General features: G+C 37.4%; 1 pseudogene; it reads right to left on the bottom strand.

The window, feature by feature from the left end:
• Positions 1-19,955, bottom strand: part of LOC127839788 (transcription initiation factor IIB-like) — a 48,737-nt pseudogene that overhangs the window by 2,640 nt on the left and 26,142 nt on the right.

Here is a 19,955-nt window from a genome sequence, read left to right as displayed (position 1 = left end):
TATGTCTCCAATCTATGTAAGGGGTTAACTGGGAACAAATATAGACTGCTATGTCACCAATCTCTCTAAGGGGTGAACAGGGAACAAATATATACTTCTATGTCTCCAATCTCTATAAGGGGTGATGGGGAATAAATATAGACTGCTATGTCACCAATCACTCTAAGGGGTGAACAGGGAACAAATATAGACTGTTATGTCACCAATCTCTGTAATGGGGTGAACAGGGAACAAATATAGACTGCTATGTCTCCAATCTCTGTAAGAGGTGATGGGGAACAAATATAGACTGATATGTCACCAATCTCTCTAAGGGGTGAACAGGGAACAAATATAGACTGCTATGTCACCAATCTCTCTAAGGGTTGAACAGAGAACAAATACAGACAGCTATGTCACCAATCACTCTAAAGCGGTGAACAGGGAACAAATATAGACTGCTATGTCACCCATATCTGTAACTGGGTGAACAGGAAACAAATATAGACTGCTATGTCTCCAATCTCTCTAAGGGTTGATGGGGAACAAATATAGACTGCTATGTCACCAATCTCTCTAAGGGGTGAACAGGGAACAAATATAGACTGCTATGTCACCAATCTCTCTAAGGGTTGAACAGAGAACAAATACAGACAGCTATGTCACCAATCTCTCCAAAGCGGTGAACAGGGAACAAATATAGTCTGCTATGTCACTACTCTCTGTAAGGGGTTAACCAGGAACAAATATAGACTGCTATGTCACCAATCTCTCTAAGGCGTAAACAGGGAACAAATATAGACTTCTATGTCTCCAATCTCTACAAGGGGTGATGGGGAATAAATATAGACTTCTATGTCACCAATCACTCAAAGGTGTGAACAGGGAACAAATATAGACTGCTATGTCACCAATCTCTGTAAGGGGTGTACAGGTCATAAATATAGACAGCTATGTCAGTCACCAATCTCTCTAAGGGGTGAACAGGTAACAAATATAGACTGCTTTGTCACCAATCTCTGTAAGGGGTGAACATAGAACAAATACAGACTGCTATGTCACCAATCTCTCTAAGGGGTGAGCAGGGAACAAATATAGACTGCTATGTCACCAATCTCTGTAAGGGGTGAACAGAGAACAAATACAGACTGCTATGTCACCAATCTCTCTAAGGTGTGTACAGGTCATAAATATAGACTGCTATGTTACCAATCTCCCTAAGTGGTGAACAAGGAATAAATATAAACTGCTATGTCACCAATCTCTCTAAGGGGTGAACAGAGAACAAAGACAGACTGCTATGTCACCAATCTCTCTAAGGGGTGAACAGGGAACAAATATCAACTGCTATGCCACCACTCTCTGTAAGGGGTTAACCAGGAAAAAATACAGACTGATATGTCACCAATCTTTCTAAGGGGTGAACAGGGAACAAATATAGACTGCTATGTCCCCAATCTATCTAAGGGGTGAACGGGGAACAAATATAAACTGCAATGTCACCAATCTCTCTAAGGGGTGAACCGTGAACAAATATAGACTGCTATGTCACCAATTTCTCTAAGGGGTGAACCATGAACAAATATAGACTGCTATATCCCTCATTTCTCTATAGGGTTAACCGTTAACAAATATAGACTGCTATGTCACCAATCTCTGTACGGGATGAACAGGGAACAAATATAGACTGCTATGTCACCACTCTCTCGAGTATACATTTATTATTAGGTATCCTACATCTTTTTTAAGTTTTTTTGGTAAAAAATGTGCATATTAAATTGGATAGATACAGGTATTTTCCTGGCGTATATCAGTTTGATGAACAGACCCATTACCAAAACAAAAAGGTAAAAAAATCCCAATTTGAAAAACCATATACTATCCCCCCCCCCTAACGATATTTATTATACAACTATAATTTATATGATTTAGTTTCTCTAATTTGAATGATTATAGAGTTGTAATAAGTAAGTTTTTCCTCAATTAATGAATTTCTCACGCAAAAAAATCCCAATATGGAAATTGCTTCTTTCTCAAAATGTCCAGAAAAAGGCCAGATATAACAGTGACCAGTTGTTCACCTCTCTGAGTCTTCTTGTCCTCTGAAGCCTGTGAAGCCATGTAGATGGCAGCAGCTGCTACAGAGACTGGGCTGTGCCTGAAATAACAGGCACATACCGTACTTACCATGTAATACAGACAGCAAATACTGTACTTTACCATGTTTTACACACAGCACATACTGTATTTTACAATGTATTACCCACAGCACATATCCTACTTCACCATGTATTATGTAAAGCACATACCGTACTTTGCCATGTATTACTTACAGAATATACCATACTTTATTATGTATTACATACAGAATATACCATACTTTACCATGTATTACGCACAGCACATACCATTCTTTACCATGTATTATGCACAGAACATACCAATTTTTACCATGTATTACACACAGAACATACCGTACTTAGCAATGTATGAAGCACAGCACATGCCATACTTTAACATGTATGAAGCACAGCGCATATCAAATTACTTTAACATGTATTATGAACAGCACATACCATACTTTAACATGTATTACGCACAGCACATACGTTACTTTACCATGTATTATGCACAGCACCTGCCATACTTAATCAAGTTTTACACACAACACATACTGTACTTTACCATGTATTACGTAAAGCATATACCATACTTTACCATGTATAACACACAGCGCATACCATACTTTACCATGTTAAACATTGTAACGTAACGATTATTTGAACATTACCTTTTGAACATTAGAAAATCAGTTATTTAAAAAAATAACAATTTCATTGTTTAGCCTTATGTTTATAAAAACAATGATTTAATGGAGTGGTCATATATTCAATTTACTAATTTGTTGATACAATTTCCCTCATAGTAATATTGAAAAGACAGGCCCCAGGCCTAGGCCAATATGTCATTTATAAATATACATGCCTCAGTTTAATCCATGTTCTGTCAAGCAGATAGGCCAACACGTCATTTATTAGTTACACTCCTTTGGTAAATAGCTGAACTTTTCCTGTCTAAGTTACGCATCATTCCTTATATTACATCTAGTGTTCAATGGGTATATAAACAGTCACTTTTTGTATACTGAAGGAAGCCAGGTCACACTACACAACGAGGGATGTAGTTTCACAATTTCTAATTGTCACCGGTGTAGCCAATTAATGGTTTTGCTAGTATCTGTTTGATTTAAATATAACTGGACTTTGGAAAGTATTTGTGTTCAAATTAAGGAGCAAAAACGATATCAATGAAAACTGTGTCTATGTGTTAGCATCTTTTCAATTGAATAACGATACAACATACAGCACATACCGTACTTTTCCATGCATTATGCACAACACATACCACACTTTACCATGTGATACATACTTCACAAACCATGCTTTGCCATTTATTACACACAGCACATACCACACTTTACAATGTATTACGACAAAACATACTGCACTTTACCATGTATTGCATACAACACGTACCGCACTTAACCATGTATTATGTACAGCACATACCATACTTAATCATGTTTTATGCACAGCACATACCTGTACTTAACCGTGTATTACATACAGCACATAGCGTACTTTACCATGTATAACATACAGCATATAATGGTACTTTACCATAAATTACACACAGCACAAACCATAATTTACCATGTATAACACAATTTTAACCCCCTTAAATTTCAATTAAACAAGTCGGTGCATAATGCACATTGTTTGAACGATATTCTGAGTACTTTACTATGAATAACATGCAGTTTTAAACCCCCAAATTGCAATAAAAAAATATTTATGCACATTGTACACTGATTCAATGCAATTCTAAAAGCTAATTTTGAAAACAAGAGCACCGCATAACGGGTGCCAACGCTCGGCTGTGGGTGCAGTTTTGAATAAATGAAAGCTTGTCAGAATTGTTTTTTTAGAGGTCACAGTGACCTTGACCTTTGACCTAGTGACCCAAAAATGGGTGTGCCGTGTAGAACTCATCAAGGTGCAGCTACATATGAAGTTTCAATGTTGTAGGTTGAAGCAGTTACATTTTAAAACCAATGTTCAAAAGGTTAACAAAATGTTAAGGTTTTAGCACGATGCGGACGGCGGAAAGACACCACGAGCTGGCTATGACAATACCTCGTGTTTTCTCCGAAAACAATCGAGCTAAAAAAAATATTGCGCTATTGTAAATATCAATAATTAGCGCCATGTTTTGCAGTAATAAAACATCGGTTGTGAGTAATACACTATTAAGTGTGATGTCTAGTGATGAACATGGCCACAGTATTTAGTGTAGCATTTTAAAACAAGAAGGGTCCAATCACAAACATGTCCTTTTCTTTTTCTTTTTTTTCGTTTTGAGTTGGATCACAGCAGTCAGTAGAACTACTCACTCTATTCCTGGATTAGCTGGTTTACCAGAACTAAGTGCACATTCAAATGCGTGTAATTTTTGCGTGCTTATTAACCTTTTACCACTAAGATATGTACTTTGAGAAATTGTAGTCAATCAGAAAATGAAATTAAAATTAAGACCTTTCTTACTAAATGAAAGTTTTAAAGGCTTCATTATTGAGCATCAAAAAGCATGAAATCTGAAGAGACTGCGAGATACTCGCAGGCTGTTCTTGTTTTATGCTGGTTGCATATCACCATTTTTCCCTTTGCTTTTGAGCATTCATGAAAGGATTAAGCAAGGCACACAATCGGGCTAAATAATGCATAGCCCCCAACACCATGACCACGCACCAATAAAATACAAACTGTAACATACCCTGGCACCAGGTAGAGGTCCACTGCCTTTGTTGCAATTAAGGGTATCACGTTTATACGTTTAAACGGTCGCGTTTCGTGTTTTGCCGATAAACGTTTACAAAATCAGTAAACGTTTAAACGGCAGTCAATATCAACATAATACATTTTAGTTCATTTCGTTACGACGTTGCAAAGCTTATTAACAGCTGCCGAAAAAGACTCATATTTGTATCATGTGCGCCAATGGCCCTTATTCACAATACCGTAAACATAACAATACACCATGTACGGCAATCTCCACGCAGAGTTGTCGTTCCTTGCTCTCACATACAACTCTGCGAAAGGCTCAGCACGCCATTTTGTCTACCAAATAGCTAAAACCGAACAAACGCATTCAATGTATATTTGATTGGATATTTTAGATCGCATGCATTAAATTAAGAAATATGACTTTTAAATGTACGATAAATCGTGCAAAAACTTGCGAGTTTTAATGCAACTCTTTGGAACTAGTGTATTGCCCATTTACGCAGATAGAATCATTCCACGCACTTGTAATGCACAAATGTAAACAATTGAACATAATGTTTATTGAGTGACGTTAGGAATTGCTTCGACGTGTGTATGTATGTTGGTTTATTAACATAAAAAAAACTAGTTCTGGCTTCCATAACTTTAAATGTCGCTTTTTATGATTTTTGACTGGCGCGACTTTATAGTTATGGACCAACCCCATTAGGAAAGTCAACCAGAAATTCCCGAAAAGTTGACAGTTAACAAAGACCGGCCCAAAACAGCTTTTAAATGCAGTTGTTGGCCCAAATCAACCACTTGATTGGAAAGATTGACATTTTTCACATTTAACTGATATATTCTTTCACAAAAAACTATCTTAAACATTTAAAATGTATCTATTCTGCTCATACATATCGAGAAAAACAGCGATGTGACAGACTTTCTTGAAATGCGAATCTCCCGAGATTTCACGGTCATATGACGTTATTTCTATTTTTAGTAACAAACCATGTGCTCAAGTGTTTTCAAATTCAGAATGACATTTCCCGGTATTTTAATTATACTGGCTTATTTTGTAAACAAATTGTAGTGTCAATACAAAGTCAAAGTAAATATTATATAAAACTACCTTATTCACAATGAAATCAGTCTTATTATCCACCAGACGTAAGTTGTTAATCACAAATAAAAGATTTCAGAAAACGAAAGTAATGTTTACAATTTCAGCATAAAATGTCAAGGTTTATCCGAAAGTATCCAAATGAAAACTCGTCACGTGACAAAGCGACAATGGCGTCAAAATTGTGAATTTCAGACTGATGAGAGTTATTTTCATCTAATGTAAGATGCATTTGAAACATCTGAACCTTAAAACATTCCTCGATGCAGTAATTTATATTCATTCACTAATATATGTAGAAATGTATCCAAGAAAATGAGCTTTCTTTGATTTATAGCGTGACATAAATATGTTACGACTCTGGTTGACTTTCGATACGGGGTTAGCTTCAGCGTACAGGTCGGTCAATACTATATAAACTGTACGCTGAAGTTTCTTTAGCTAAAAAAAAACATATCCATTTTATAATAATGAATTAAGACTGATATAAGATATCATGATGTTAGATGGTTTTCTTTAATGCAGTGAATGCAATGTAACCGTCGTGCAAGAGATTGTTTAGTATACTGTAACCTCAATGATGAACGCTTGGTATGATCATGACATGAATGAGACGCTTTCATAACAATAGTCCGTTCTGAGCCCAACACAGAGGTGAATGTAATGTATCCGTCGTGCAAGAGATTGCATGTACGGACTAGACGTCTTGAATATTTAAGGCGCGTCGGCACGAAGTGCTCGATACATTTTCCCCGCCATTTGTTGCATGAGCATGCCCCGAATCGTCTTGAACATTCGACGCGCGTCGGCACAAAGTGCTCGAGGAAAATTCCCCGCCGTTTCTTCATCGGCATTCATGTTTAGAGATATGGCGAACGAGATAGGTCGCGGCAAAAAAATCTCCGTATTGGAACTTTTTTTTACTAAATTGAAGTATGCGGAAAAGAAAAGGTTAAATGTAACTTGTGTGCAGCTGAGTTGGCGTTCAAAGGTGGAAGTACGGGGACCATGGCGAACCACATTAAACTGGTTCACAAGTCTGTGCGACTGGATGCAACTAAAACGTCCGCAGACGATAGTGAGAAACAGCAGCGGATTATGCCAAACCCACGATGTCTCGGCAAAAATGGATAGTTTGCACAGAGAAATTAGTCCTCATGTGTAAATGTAAATGGAGAAGGTTTCATTGACTTTTGTCGAGAGCTTAATCCGTCGTATGACGTGCCAGGCCCTAGCACAGTTTCAACTTACTTTACAAAAATGTACGAGTCGGAAAAAAGCGAACTGCTAATCGTATTATCCATGCAGACTGGCGTTGCACTGACATCGAACCATTGGACTAGCCTTGCAACGGAGGGCTATATTACAGTAACTTGTCACTTCATTGATGAAGGTAAGCGCAAACTATAAATGCATTGATATATTTTTAATTACATAATTTTATACCAAATCAGTTTATGGAAACCACAGTACAGTGGTACATTAATCATTTAATTATTTGAAATTTGACATTTAATTCGTATACATGTTTATAAATTTTAATGAAATAGGACATATTTTAAGTTTACTGTAGTGATGCAATGATTAAGTAAACAAATAAACGTCATGTTCGAGTTTATTAATTTGGATGTAGGAAAAAATACCTCATCACGTTAGGGAAATTTGAATGTTGACTTTAGTATAATGCCAAAAATGATATAGTATCTTGTAAAAAAAATGCTAATTTAATCATGTAAGAACTTAACTCGAGCTGTCAAAGAGCGACACACTGCAGAAAATACAGCTGCGAAAATCAAATTGATAACCCAGGAATTCGGCATTAAAGATGAGCATGTTTCCGTTATTGTAACTGACAATGCGTCGAATATGGTGGCGTGCGTACAACAACTTCAGTGGACTCACGTACGCTGTTTTGGACACACGCTACAATTGGTATCCGGACAATCGCTCCCACGGACAATCGCTCCTACGCAAATTTTCACAAGGCGAACAGTCGCTCACACGTTGTTTTGACAACCCGGACAGTCGCTCCTACATTATTTTGACAACCCGGACAGTCGTTCCTACATAGTTGTAACACCATGGCGATTGGTAATAAGTAATATATCCTACAATTAGATGCGAAACCTTAAAACATAGTATACGCCGATCAAAGCCTAACACCTATAATTAGCCGACAATTAAATTAACATTTTAATTTATAAATGTAAATATGAGCTAATTTCCTTTCTGTACATTCGTGTGCAAAATAGAATAAATACAAGTTAAATAAAGAACAACATTTCAACTTCTCGTGCGTTTTTTTATGTTTTATTCCATTCGCAAAATTGGCAATTCCAATAGATGTAATGTATTAACGGTTGTCCGGGGTGTCCATATAACGTATGAACGAATGTCAAAATAATGTAGGATCGACAGTCCGGGTTGTCAAAATAATGTAGGAGCGACTGTCCGGTTTGTCAAAATAATGTAGGAGCGACTGTCCGCCTTGTCAAAATTAGCGAAGGAGCGATTGTCCGTGAGAGCGATTGTCCGGGATTCGCTACAATTGTCCATTCGCGGTGCGTTTGAGAAGTCGGAGACTATCAAAAAGCTACTGGTTTCATGCAAAAGATTAGTAAAACACTTCCGAAAATCCGTAATCGTCTCAAATGCACTCGAAGAAAAACAAAAGCAAATGGGCTCCAAGGAAAACAGCTTAATCATTGACTGTGAAAAAAGTTGGAGTTCATCATACGACATGCTCGAAAGGCTTCTCGAACAGCGTTTACCGGTGTATGCCGTCTTGCATGACCCAGCCGTAACAAAGATGGCTGATGCGCGCTCTCTTAACCTAACTGATCACCAGTTGAAAATAATCGAGGGTCTGGTCCCGGTTTTAAAACCGCTATATTTTACAACGAGAACAATGTGTTCAGAGCTTCACCCTACCGTCGATGGTATTTACCCGATACTTTTCAGTATAATAAACCACCACCTCGCTGAGAATGCCCAAGACACTCCCGCTGTTGCAAAATTCAAGAAACAGTCCTACCAAGTTACTCCCAGAACGGCTAGATTTTATCCATCGCTTATCAGCAGAACTAATCAGTGTTAACTGTTCTGTGGTCATAAAGCATACTCCCCTGTCAGGCTGACCACAGCCTGCTTGGCGAAAATAAATAAACCCAGGTGTTATCTCTGGCCAGATCTAAATCCGCTGCACATGTTTCAGAGGGTTATCGACCAGTGTAATTAGCAGTTGTGCCAAATATTAATTGCCAAAAAAAATGGATGTGTATAAAACGGGTAAGCTTGAAATTTGTTAGTAAAATAATTTAATGTTCACCTTTGTTAGATTTTAAATTTGACAAGAAACTAGCACCGAACATGTATTATGAAATGATTGAAATTAAATCTAATAGAACTTATATGATTTTAAAAGATAGTTTTCTTTACTCTTTCAGAATCTTTTTTTGCTGAGAAGGGACCTCCTTTGAACGGAACATACTATAGCAGCGGAAAGTGTCGTCCCTGATAAGCCTATGCGGAGTGCAAGGCTAATCCGGGACGACACTTTAACCAAATGCATTAAACCCCGTTTTCCCAGAGCGCGGCTCAGATGAAATTAAAGAGCGTTTTGATATTTAACCACATTCTCTTGGGTCGAGGATAGGAATACACTGAAGCTTTTGAAATCAACTTAATATTAACTAGAAATAGCGCGGCAGATGTCGACGCGTATCCCCACACCGCCCGTGTTGAAAGAAGAGATGTTCAGTATAAAAGTGACGTCACGCCAATTGGTGAATAAATGAAGAAGTTATGTTAAAACAAAATTTTGGGCCCCACCCCAACCCCCATTCTCCTCCATCTCCTCCTACACTATTAGCACTAGAACCTTGAAACTTACACACATGGTAGCTATGAGCATATGTGCGACGGTGCACTATTTGGAATTTTGATCTGACCCCTGGGTCAAAAGTTGTTATCATGTGCGTCGCATGTTGTAAGTAAACCGAGTTTTTTTTTCCCATTTTATCATTTATTTACCCATAACTTTTGACCCAGGGGTCAGATCAAAATTTCGTCACCGTCACCGTCGCACATATGCTCATAATTACCAAGTTTCAAGGTTCTAGTGTCAATAGTGTGGGAGAAAATATGGTCCGATCAAAAATAAAGCGGAGATCAATACAATATCCCCACGCGTTTAAAAAACGTGGGGATTAATAAACATTCATAAATTACTTGTTAATATTTCACTTTAAAAACTTCATGCATGGCTTAATCCGAATTAATACAAATCCGAGATAAAAAGCAAATTAACGGGGAGCTTTAGGGTAGACAAAAACGAGTTGAAATGAAATGAATAAACCGAAAAAGAGAATCTGGATTGATCTATGGCAATCAGAACTGATGTTCAGGTCCCGCTGCGAATTTAATAAACCGTAAGTGTTTAAAATATTAATAAATTCATGTTCGCGTTTTGATTACCAAAGATTGACGAAGCACAACGTATACATTCAGACAAGGACGTGTGTTTTCAGTCCAAAGGAGTGTTTACTTAGCTTGCGGTTTGGAATTTGCATAAGTAACAATAAACGTTGTTCGAGTTTGTCGATATTTAGCTTTTACATTATGGTCGGTTGAAGATGAAACCAGTTGGAAACTCTGGGGGTGCGCATTTTCTTCCATTCATCCCTTCGTCCATTCCGTTTCGTAATCACTGTGAAAAAAATTCATTTTAGATTTTGTAAATTACTTTGCGGAATCATTCAGCATCATAAGCGGATGTGTCATTCACACTCTAAGGCCAAGGTCACACTTAGAGGGAAAAGATCGAATTTGTAATCTCTTGCTTATGAATGCTCAATGGCCGTGTCATTAGAGTCGCGTTCTGAGAAAACTGGGCATAATGCTTGTGCGTAAATTGTCATCCCAGATTAGCCTGTGCAGTCCGCACAGGCTAATCAGGGATGACAATTTCCGCTTTTATGGAATTTTTCGTTTAAATTGTGTCTCTTCTTGGCGAAAATCCAGTTTAGGCGGAAAGTGTCGTCCCGGATTAGCCTGTGCGGATATCATAGGCTTATCTGGGATGACACTTTTTTTTACGCACATGCATTATGACCAGTTTTCTCAGAACGGAACTCATTATAGGAAAAGGTTCGAGATTAATTTGAAGAAAGGAATATTCATAATTATGAGACAATGCGACGCGCGAAGTCCGTACTTCCTATGTCATATTCCTGTACATAGGTATATTGTTGTCCTGCCATTTCAAAAGATTGAAGGGATGAAATAACTTGGCGGAAATTTAAAAGACATGAAGATATCTGTAAATATCACTTGAAACTGGTCTGCTGATTGAAATGCTCCATTGACTGTCTATTAAGGCATGATTATGAAAAGTAAATTTATTGAACACCTATCCAAAAAGGACATACGAAATACTTAAACGTGCATGCACACACTTTCACCGAGGCATTTTCGAAACCTAGGCTACATGTCGAGCCCATTGTCAATACTACCTCTAATAATTTGAGTCGCGTTCTGAGAAAACTGCACAAAATGCATGTGCGTAAAGTGTCGTCCCAGATTAACCTGTGCACTCCGCACATGCTAATCATGGACGACACTTTCCGCCTCAATTGGATTTTTGCTAAGAAGAGACTTCATTTATACGAAAAATGTCATAAAAGCGGAAAGTGTCGTCCCTGATTAGCCCGTGCGGACTTCAAATTGAAAAATGTATAGCACACCATCTCCACATGGTTAATACTGCTGGGAAATGATTTTAAAATTGCATTTTCTTACAAATTAACCTGCTATTTTATATACGGACACATTAAAAACACTTATAAGTTATATGGACGTTTAGAAACGTATTCAACAAACGTGTTATCTTTTTTTTCAAAAATCGATCCGAATGTCGAAATTGCGAATCGTGAATCTCTCTCTGAGTGATTCAGTTTTTTTAATACACTCCAATATGTGACTGGCTGACCCCTGATGATTGACCGAGTGCCTGGTTGTAGACCAATTATATACATGTATACTGCACCTGGTCATATGATACAGCGACGATCTCGGGGTTATACATTAAGTATGATGTATCGTATCCAGAATTATTCATTTAAAATATTGCGACCATATGGCCGTTCGCCGTCTTACACCAACCCGTGCATAGCTACGATAACAATCTAATAACAAGTGAAAGTACAACTCCCCAACCTTCCCCTTTAAAACTTCTCATTTACAGTGTTTTTCGCAAAACACGATCCAAAGACTACAAAAATGCCTCCGAAAGCAGAAACAAAATAATATAATTTGCAACAGATACAAAAGCAACGCGACTCAAACAGCCAAAAACCCGTCATAAAGCTATAGTATCATTGCCAAAATTAAAAATAACGGACACGATCAGTATTTGAGCCACTGTGTGAAAACGGGTATTCATGCATGTGCGTAAAGTGTCGTCCAAGATTAGACTGTGAAGTCCGCACAGGCTTATCAGGAACAATACTTTCCGCATAAACTGGTTTTTTCGCTACGTAAAGACTTCATTAAAACGAAAAATACAATAAAAGCGAAAAGTGTCGTCCCTGATTAGACTGTGCGCACTGCACAGGCTAATTTTGGACGACACTTTACGCACAGGCGTTAAGCCCCGTTTCACAGAGCGCGGCTAATTTATTGAACGTCTCTGAAACCGGTATTTCCTCCAAATATAGCACATTTTCCTAATCCACGATGTTGTTAAAAAAGTCTTAACTTGAATAGCGAACACCGTCGCTTATGTCCCAATCCACAGGTGCAGACGGCGCTATTTGGTTTAAACATTAATGTTTTTTCCATGAAATTTCCTTGCTAGAAAAGTATGGGTTACAATCATGACAGTACTAAATATACATGTATATAGAAGCTTATCATTCTATTATTATAAATTGACAAGAATTCTAAAAAGTTTATGTGGCATACTATTTATGCTATCTCAACTTGTTTATATGGACATTAATAGATGTACATTGAAAAAGTAAGGAATATTCAATTGATTACTTCTGAATAATGTGATATGTGTAATGGAAAATATCTTCATTATAATTTTATATAACATAATTATAATTATGCTCTGAGATCATTACATACTCTTCGCATTTATATACTTTCCATTACATAGTTTAATTAACATTAATTAATATGTTGTTCAATTCAATAATAAACTATGTACATGTTCTGTTCTGTTCATTTTATTTTAATCCATCATTTAAATACAAGCACGATGCTCTTTATTAAAATGTGCTTTAGTTAATTATTATTATCTCGTTGATACCTTTTAAAATGCATTCCCCTGTATTTTTCTACAATCAAATTATTCATTTAGTGTGTGAGCGATGTTTAACCCTCTGAATTATCAGCATTCTAGAGCAATATCTTGGAATTAGATATGGCCAATAAATACCCTAATGTTATGACTTCCAACAGTGCGTTTCACAGCACCTTGATAATGACCCCTGAACAGTTAAATAGATAAGACCTGATCTTGTGGAATATATGGAGAAAGGAGTAACCGAGTAGGACAGGAAAGACGTTCATTCTGATTTGGTGAAAAGGTATCACATTGACAATGACGAAATCACATCAAGCTTGCCGGTCATTTGCATTTTTCTTGATCCCAGGTACAGATCATTGCCGTTTCTGACGGAGCCCCAGCGGAAACTGGTTCATGAGAGCGTGCTTGAGCGTGTGGACGCTTTACAGTTACCGATGTCTCAGCCGATAATGTACAGCCGATAGCCCAAATATAATCTCTCAACCAGGGCCAAGAAAGCGATCAAAACTTAACCAAGATGACATGGCATTTTTGTTAGGTGGATATTTCCAGGCAACAACCAGTGCTACACCGTCAAATGGTGTCGAAGAACTTGAGCGTTATCTGTGTGATAAAGCTGTCTCATTAAGTCAAAGTCCATTTCTGTGGTGGAAATTGAACATGGACACCTATCCACGACTTGCAGTTCTTGCGAGAAAACTGACCGGTGTCCCAGCAACTTCCGTACGATCGGAGCGAGTGTTTTCCGTTGCTGGAGCTACCGTTACTTAGCGTAGGGCGTCTCTAGACTCTACAACAGTGGACAAACTGGTGTTCCTCCACAAATCCAGTGACAAGTAGTGAGTAAACTTTTACGGGACGACGCAAGCGAGTTCATTACTGAATACTGATGCAGCCGTTTTAATGTATCTTGTTTAATAAAACATTGAACATTTTACAACAGGTTTACTCTTATTGAAGAAATGTGGGTTCGATATTTATTCGTCTTTGTTACAAAATATTACGGCATGTTAGTACACAAAGTGTAACCCAATTGTTCGACAACGACGAGTACAGTTGGTTTTAATATGCCGTCATTGCGCTAATGCGATATGCACTGAATATAACTTCCGGATATAATAAGCATGTGTACCCGTACTACTTTCAGTTTGGAAATGCGATGGCACTGATGTTTTTAAAACGAACATGGGGAAGCCGTTTAAACGGTAACGTTTCGTTTAATTCATTTCGTTTAAACGTTTAGCAAAATCTGTAAACGTGATACCCTTAGTTGCAATGTATGTAGCAGCCTTCTGAATAGTCTGAGACAGGGCAAGGTTAGAACAGAAACGGGCCTGAAAATACATAGAGAATTTCAAACTGCTTGGGTAAGAACTGAAAATACACAGATGATTATCAAACTGCTTGGTTAAGAACTGAAAATACACAGATGATATCAAACTGCTTGTTTAAGAACTGAAAATGCACAAATGATATCAAAATGCTTGGTTAAGAACTGAAAATACACAGATGATATCAAACTGCTTGGTTAAGAACTAAAAATACCCAGAGGATATCAAATTGCTTGGTTAAGAACTGAAAATACACAGAGGATGTCAAACTGCTTGGTTATGAACTGAAAATACACATAGGATATGAAACTGCTTGGTTAAGAACTAAAAATACACAGAGGATATCAAACTGCTTGGTTAAGAACTGAAATACACAGAGGATATCACACTGCTTGGTTAAGAACTAAAATAGATAGAGGATATCAAACTGCTTGGTTAAGAACTAAAATACACAGATGATATCAAACTGCTTGGTAAAGAACTAAAATACATAGAGGATATCAAACTGCTTGATTAAGAATTAAAATACATAGAGGATATCATACTGCTGGGTTAAAACTGAAAATACACAGAGGATATCAAACTGCTTGGTTAAGAACTGAAAATACATAGAGGATATCAAACTGCTTGGTTAAGAACTAATATACACAGATGATATCAAACTGCTTGGTTAAGAACTGAAAATACACAGAGGATATCATACTGCTTGGTTAAGAACTGAAATACATAGAGAATATCAAACGGCTTGGTTAAGAACTAAAATACACAGCGGATATCAAACTGCTTGGTAAAGAACTGAAAATACACAGAGGATATCAAACTGCTTGGTTAAGAACTGAAATACATAGAGGATATCAAACTGCTTGGTTAAGATCTAATATACACAGAGGATATCAAACTTCTTGGTTAAGAACTGAAAATACACAGAGGACATCAAACTGCTTGGTTAACCCATTACCACTAAGAAACATATTTTGATGCATTTGTAGTCCCATAGAAAGTTAAAGTTAATTAAAGACCTTTCTTAATAAATTCAAGTTTAAAGGCTTTATTTCCAACCCTTAGATACTGATGAGCAGCAAACAACGTAAAACCTGAACAGTCTGACAGTTACTCGTATGCTGTTCTGGTTTGATGCTGTTTGCACATTTTTAATTTGCTTCTGAGTGGGAAAGGGTTAAGAACAGTAATAATTTGCCTTTCCATGACAAATATCTCAACCCCCTGTGAGTGTATTAAAAAGTGTCTCAGGTCCCTCCACAACAGTATTATGTGAGGACACAATGTGTCCCAGCACGCTTACCTAATTACCTTATTAGACATGGATAGAAAGTTTGGATGATTTTTTAATAGTAACAGCAATTTACAGTAATTTTCTTTTCACTCAAACATATTTAATTCTTGTGAAGTATTGTGCAGTAAGGTGAAACCTTGTACCTAGAGGAAACCCGACCTTTCTGGTCTTGGCCGTGACCTTCACCAAGCAACTGTGCCAACCGGACATCCATAAACCTCAACCAGCTGTATATAGAGAGTTATTGGGAAGAGGGGACATGAGTAATATGCCCTACCACAGGACCAATTTTGTCTGTGTATTGCAAGTCTTATGATATCATGGTGTTATCATAATTATAGTGATGTATGGTGATGTAATACATAAAAATATGGAAGTGGCGAAATTGATATGTTAGCAGGACTTTAAAATTAAATGTCTTTGTTGCCAAAATGGCTTATGTAACAACAGCTTTAACACAGGAAAACAGAAAATAATGGTGTCAAATTCAAACACAGGGTTAGTACTTATCAGTTATGTCAGGGTGCAAAGTTTGGTTTCCATTATTTCTTACACCATAGCAATCACATTTTTTGTCTAACGAAAAAACTAAAATTAAGTGCATCTTAACCATATGGCCCTATTTCCACATACCAAGTTTCCCCAAACTAGCTGTGTTGCTGAGGTTTTGAAGAATCTAGATTTAAGGGTTCAATTATTTTTGTAACCAAAGCAATAAAAACAAGAGGGCCTGAAAGGCCCAAAGTCGCTCACCTGAGAAAACAAGATATTATTGGAACAAATCTTCTGACCAAGTTTCATGAAGATTGGAAAATAAATTTGGCATCTAGAGTGTAAACAAGGCTTTACTATATCCATATATGGAAAAATGCCCCGCCCCCCTGGCAGCCATGTTTTTCAACCAACCGGCATCATGTTTGAATTCTTCCAAGATATTATCGGGATGAATCTTCTGACCAAGTTTCATGAAGATCGGACAGTAAATGTGGCCTCTAGAGTGTTAAAAATGTTTTACTATAGCCATATATAGCCATTTAAGGAAAAATGCCCGGCCCCTTGGCAGCCATGTTTTTCAAGCAAACGTAACCATTTTCGAACTCATCCAAGATATCATTGAGACCAATCTTCAGACCAAATTTCATGAAGATTGGAAATAAATGTGGCCTCTACAGTGTTAAGAAGGCAAATGTTGACGCCGCACAACGGACGACGGACAAAAGGCGATCACAAAAGCTCACCATGAGCACGTTGTGCTCATATGAGCTAAAAAGTGTATGTCAATAATATTGGAATAGAGTGCATATTCCCCACATGTCTCTCTATCCCTGTACTGAGTTTCATCAGTTTTGCTTAAGTACTTTGGGCAGGCTGGTCTGGACCTATGCAGGCCTCATATGGCGTAAGACCCATTTCCCCATGATGTGACTTATACAGCACTATTGCTACACTCACCATGAAGTCTTCAGTAGTGATGAGGTCAACATTGGTCTCCAGGGCCTTCAGTATCAGTTTGAACACCCGCCCTATCTCTTTCTTGGACACCTTGGACACTGCACAAATCTCTGTAACAATAGCACACACAGAATTGCCTACTTGGGAATTTATATTTTTGTGGAGGTCTAATATTCACACTCCTGCCATTTTACATTATCATGACCAACCCAAGTATTTATTTGAGTGAATTTTGTTTGACCATATCCTAGGTTGGCGCTAAGGAAAACAAGAGAGCCATGATGGCCCTGTATCGCTCACCTGACTAACCTTGAAACATCAACTTAAATTCTCTCAGACCCATATACAATCCCAAGCCAGATTTCATTAATTAATACATTCTGACAAAATTTCATTAAAACGTGAGGAAAACTGTGACCTCTTTCATCTACACAAGGTTTTACTAGAATTGGCCCGGTGACCTAATTTTTGACCCCAGATGACCCATATACGATCCAAAATCAGATATTATCAAGAAAAACATTCTGACCATATTTCATTAAGATCAGATGAAGACTATTACCTCTATTATCTACACAAGGTTTTTCTATGATTTTACCTAGTGACCTAGTTTTTTACCCCAGATGACCCAAATACAATCCCAACCCAGATTTCATCAAGATTAACATTCTGGCCAAATTTTATTAAGTTTGGATAAAAACTGTGACCTCTACTGTCTGCAAAAGTTTTTTTTAAACTTTGACCTAGTGACCTAGTTTTGACCCTAAATGACCCTAATACAATACCAACCCAGATTTTAACAAGACGAGCATTCTGACCAAATTTCATTAAGATCTGATGAAAACTGTGACCTCTTTTGTCTACACAAGGTTTTTCTATTATTTGATCTAGTGACCTAGTTTTTGACCCCATAAGACCCAAATATAATCCCAACCCAGATTTCATCAAGATAAATATTCTGACCAAATTTCATAAAGATTGGATGAAAACTGTGACCTCTATTGCCTTCACGAGGTTTTTCTATTATTTGACCACGATTTTGACACCAGATGACCCAAATACAATCCAAACCCAGATTTCATCAAGATAAACATTCTGACCAATTTTCATAAAGATTGGATGGAAACTGTGACTTCTATTGTCTACACAAGGTTTTTCTATTATTTGACCTAGTGACCTAGTTTTTGACCCCAGATGACCCAAATACAATCCCAACCCAGATTTCATCAAGATAAACATTCTGACAAAATTTCATAAAGATTGGATGGAAACTGTTACCTCTATTGTCTACACAAGGTTTTTCTATTATTTGACCTAGTGACCTAGTTTTTGACCCCAGATGACCCAAATACAATCCCAACCCAGATTTTATCAAGATAAACATTCTGACCAAATTTCATAAAAATTGGATGAAAACTTGACCTCTACCGCTACACAATATTTTCTATTATTTGTCCTAGTGACCTAGTTTTTGACTCCAGATGACCCAAATACAATCCCACCACAGATTTTAAAATAAACATTTTGACCAAATTTCATAAAGATTGTATGAAAACTGTGACCTCTATTGTCTACACAAGGTTTATCTATTATTTGACCTAGTGACATAGTTGTTGACCCCAGATGACCCAAATACAATCCCAACCCAGATTCCATCAAGATAAACATTCTGACCAAATTTCATAAAAATTGGATGAAAACTGTGACCTCTTTTGTCTTCACAAGGTTTTTCTATTTTCTGACCTAGTGACCTAGTTTTTGACCCCAGATTACCCAAATACAATCCCAACCCAGATTTTTTCAAGATAAACATTCTGACCAAATTTCATAATGATTGGATGAAAACGCTGACCTCTACTGTCTACACAAACAAATTGTTGTCGGACGCACACACGCACGCACGCACAACGGACGCCGGACATCACACGGTCACATAAGCTCTCCATGTCACTTCGTGACAGGTGGGCTAAAAAGTAGAAGCCAAATTTCAGCACTACGATGACGACTCACATAATAATCTAATTTGCTCAATGAATAACATAATTAGTATCATGAATTTAGTTTAGTTTAAACCTATTTATTTTAGCTCGATTGCATAGAAAGTAATTCCTACTTATTTGATATGCTCTCGAGTCCGTTTCCTGGGCCTATAGAACCAGTACTTGGTGTCTATATGGGAGATCGAAAGAACGCTCCCACAGCGGGGAATGAACCCGTGACCTCCCGGTCGCTAGGCGGACGCCATATCCATTACACCACGGCGACCTCGAATTTATAGGTATCAACAAGCATTTTAAATTATCAATCAAAACATATTGAAAAAAATTATTTGTTACCTGAAATCAAATACTTTCATGTTTGTTTTTCATTTCATTTATATTAATATTTATTTTCATGCATTGGCAGTAACGGTATACAATGTAAGAGCTTTCCTCAAGATTGTTTTCAGACGCCCCAGTATGTAATTGGATGGGTCTTACGATAGGTAACTCCTATCCGCCACCCCCCACCCACCCTCGTCCAATTTGTTTGCAAACGTACTTGCCAAATGACGTAGTCTGGTGCTTCTTGATTCTTTAAAAATACATTCAATGCAACAATTGTTCGTGAATTGGCATATTTATTTATAGTTTCA

This window comes from Dreissena polymorpha, chromosome 7 (assembly GCF_020536995.1).
Source record: "Dreissena polymorpha isolate Duluth1 chromosome 7, UMN_Dpol_1.0, whole genome shotgun sequence".
Classification (NCBI taxonomy): domain Eukaryota; kingdom Metazoa; phylum Mollusca; class Bivalvia; order Myida; family Dreissenidae; genus Dreissena; species Dreissena polymorpha.
This window is presented reverse-complemented; position numbering and strand designations above follow the sequence as displayed.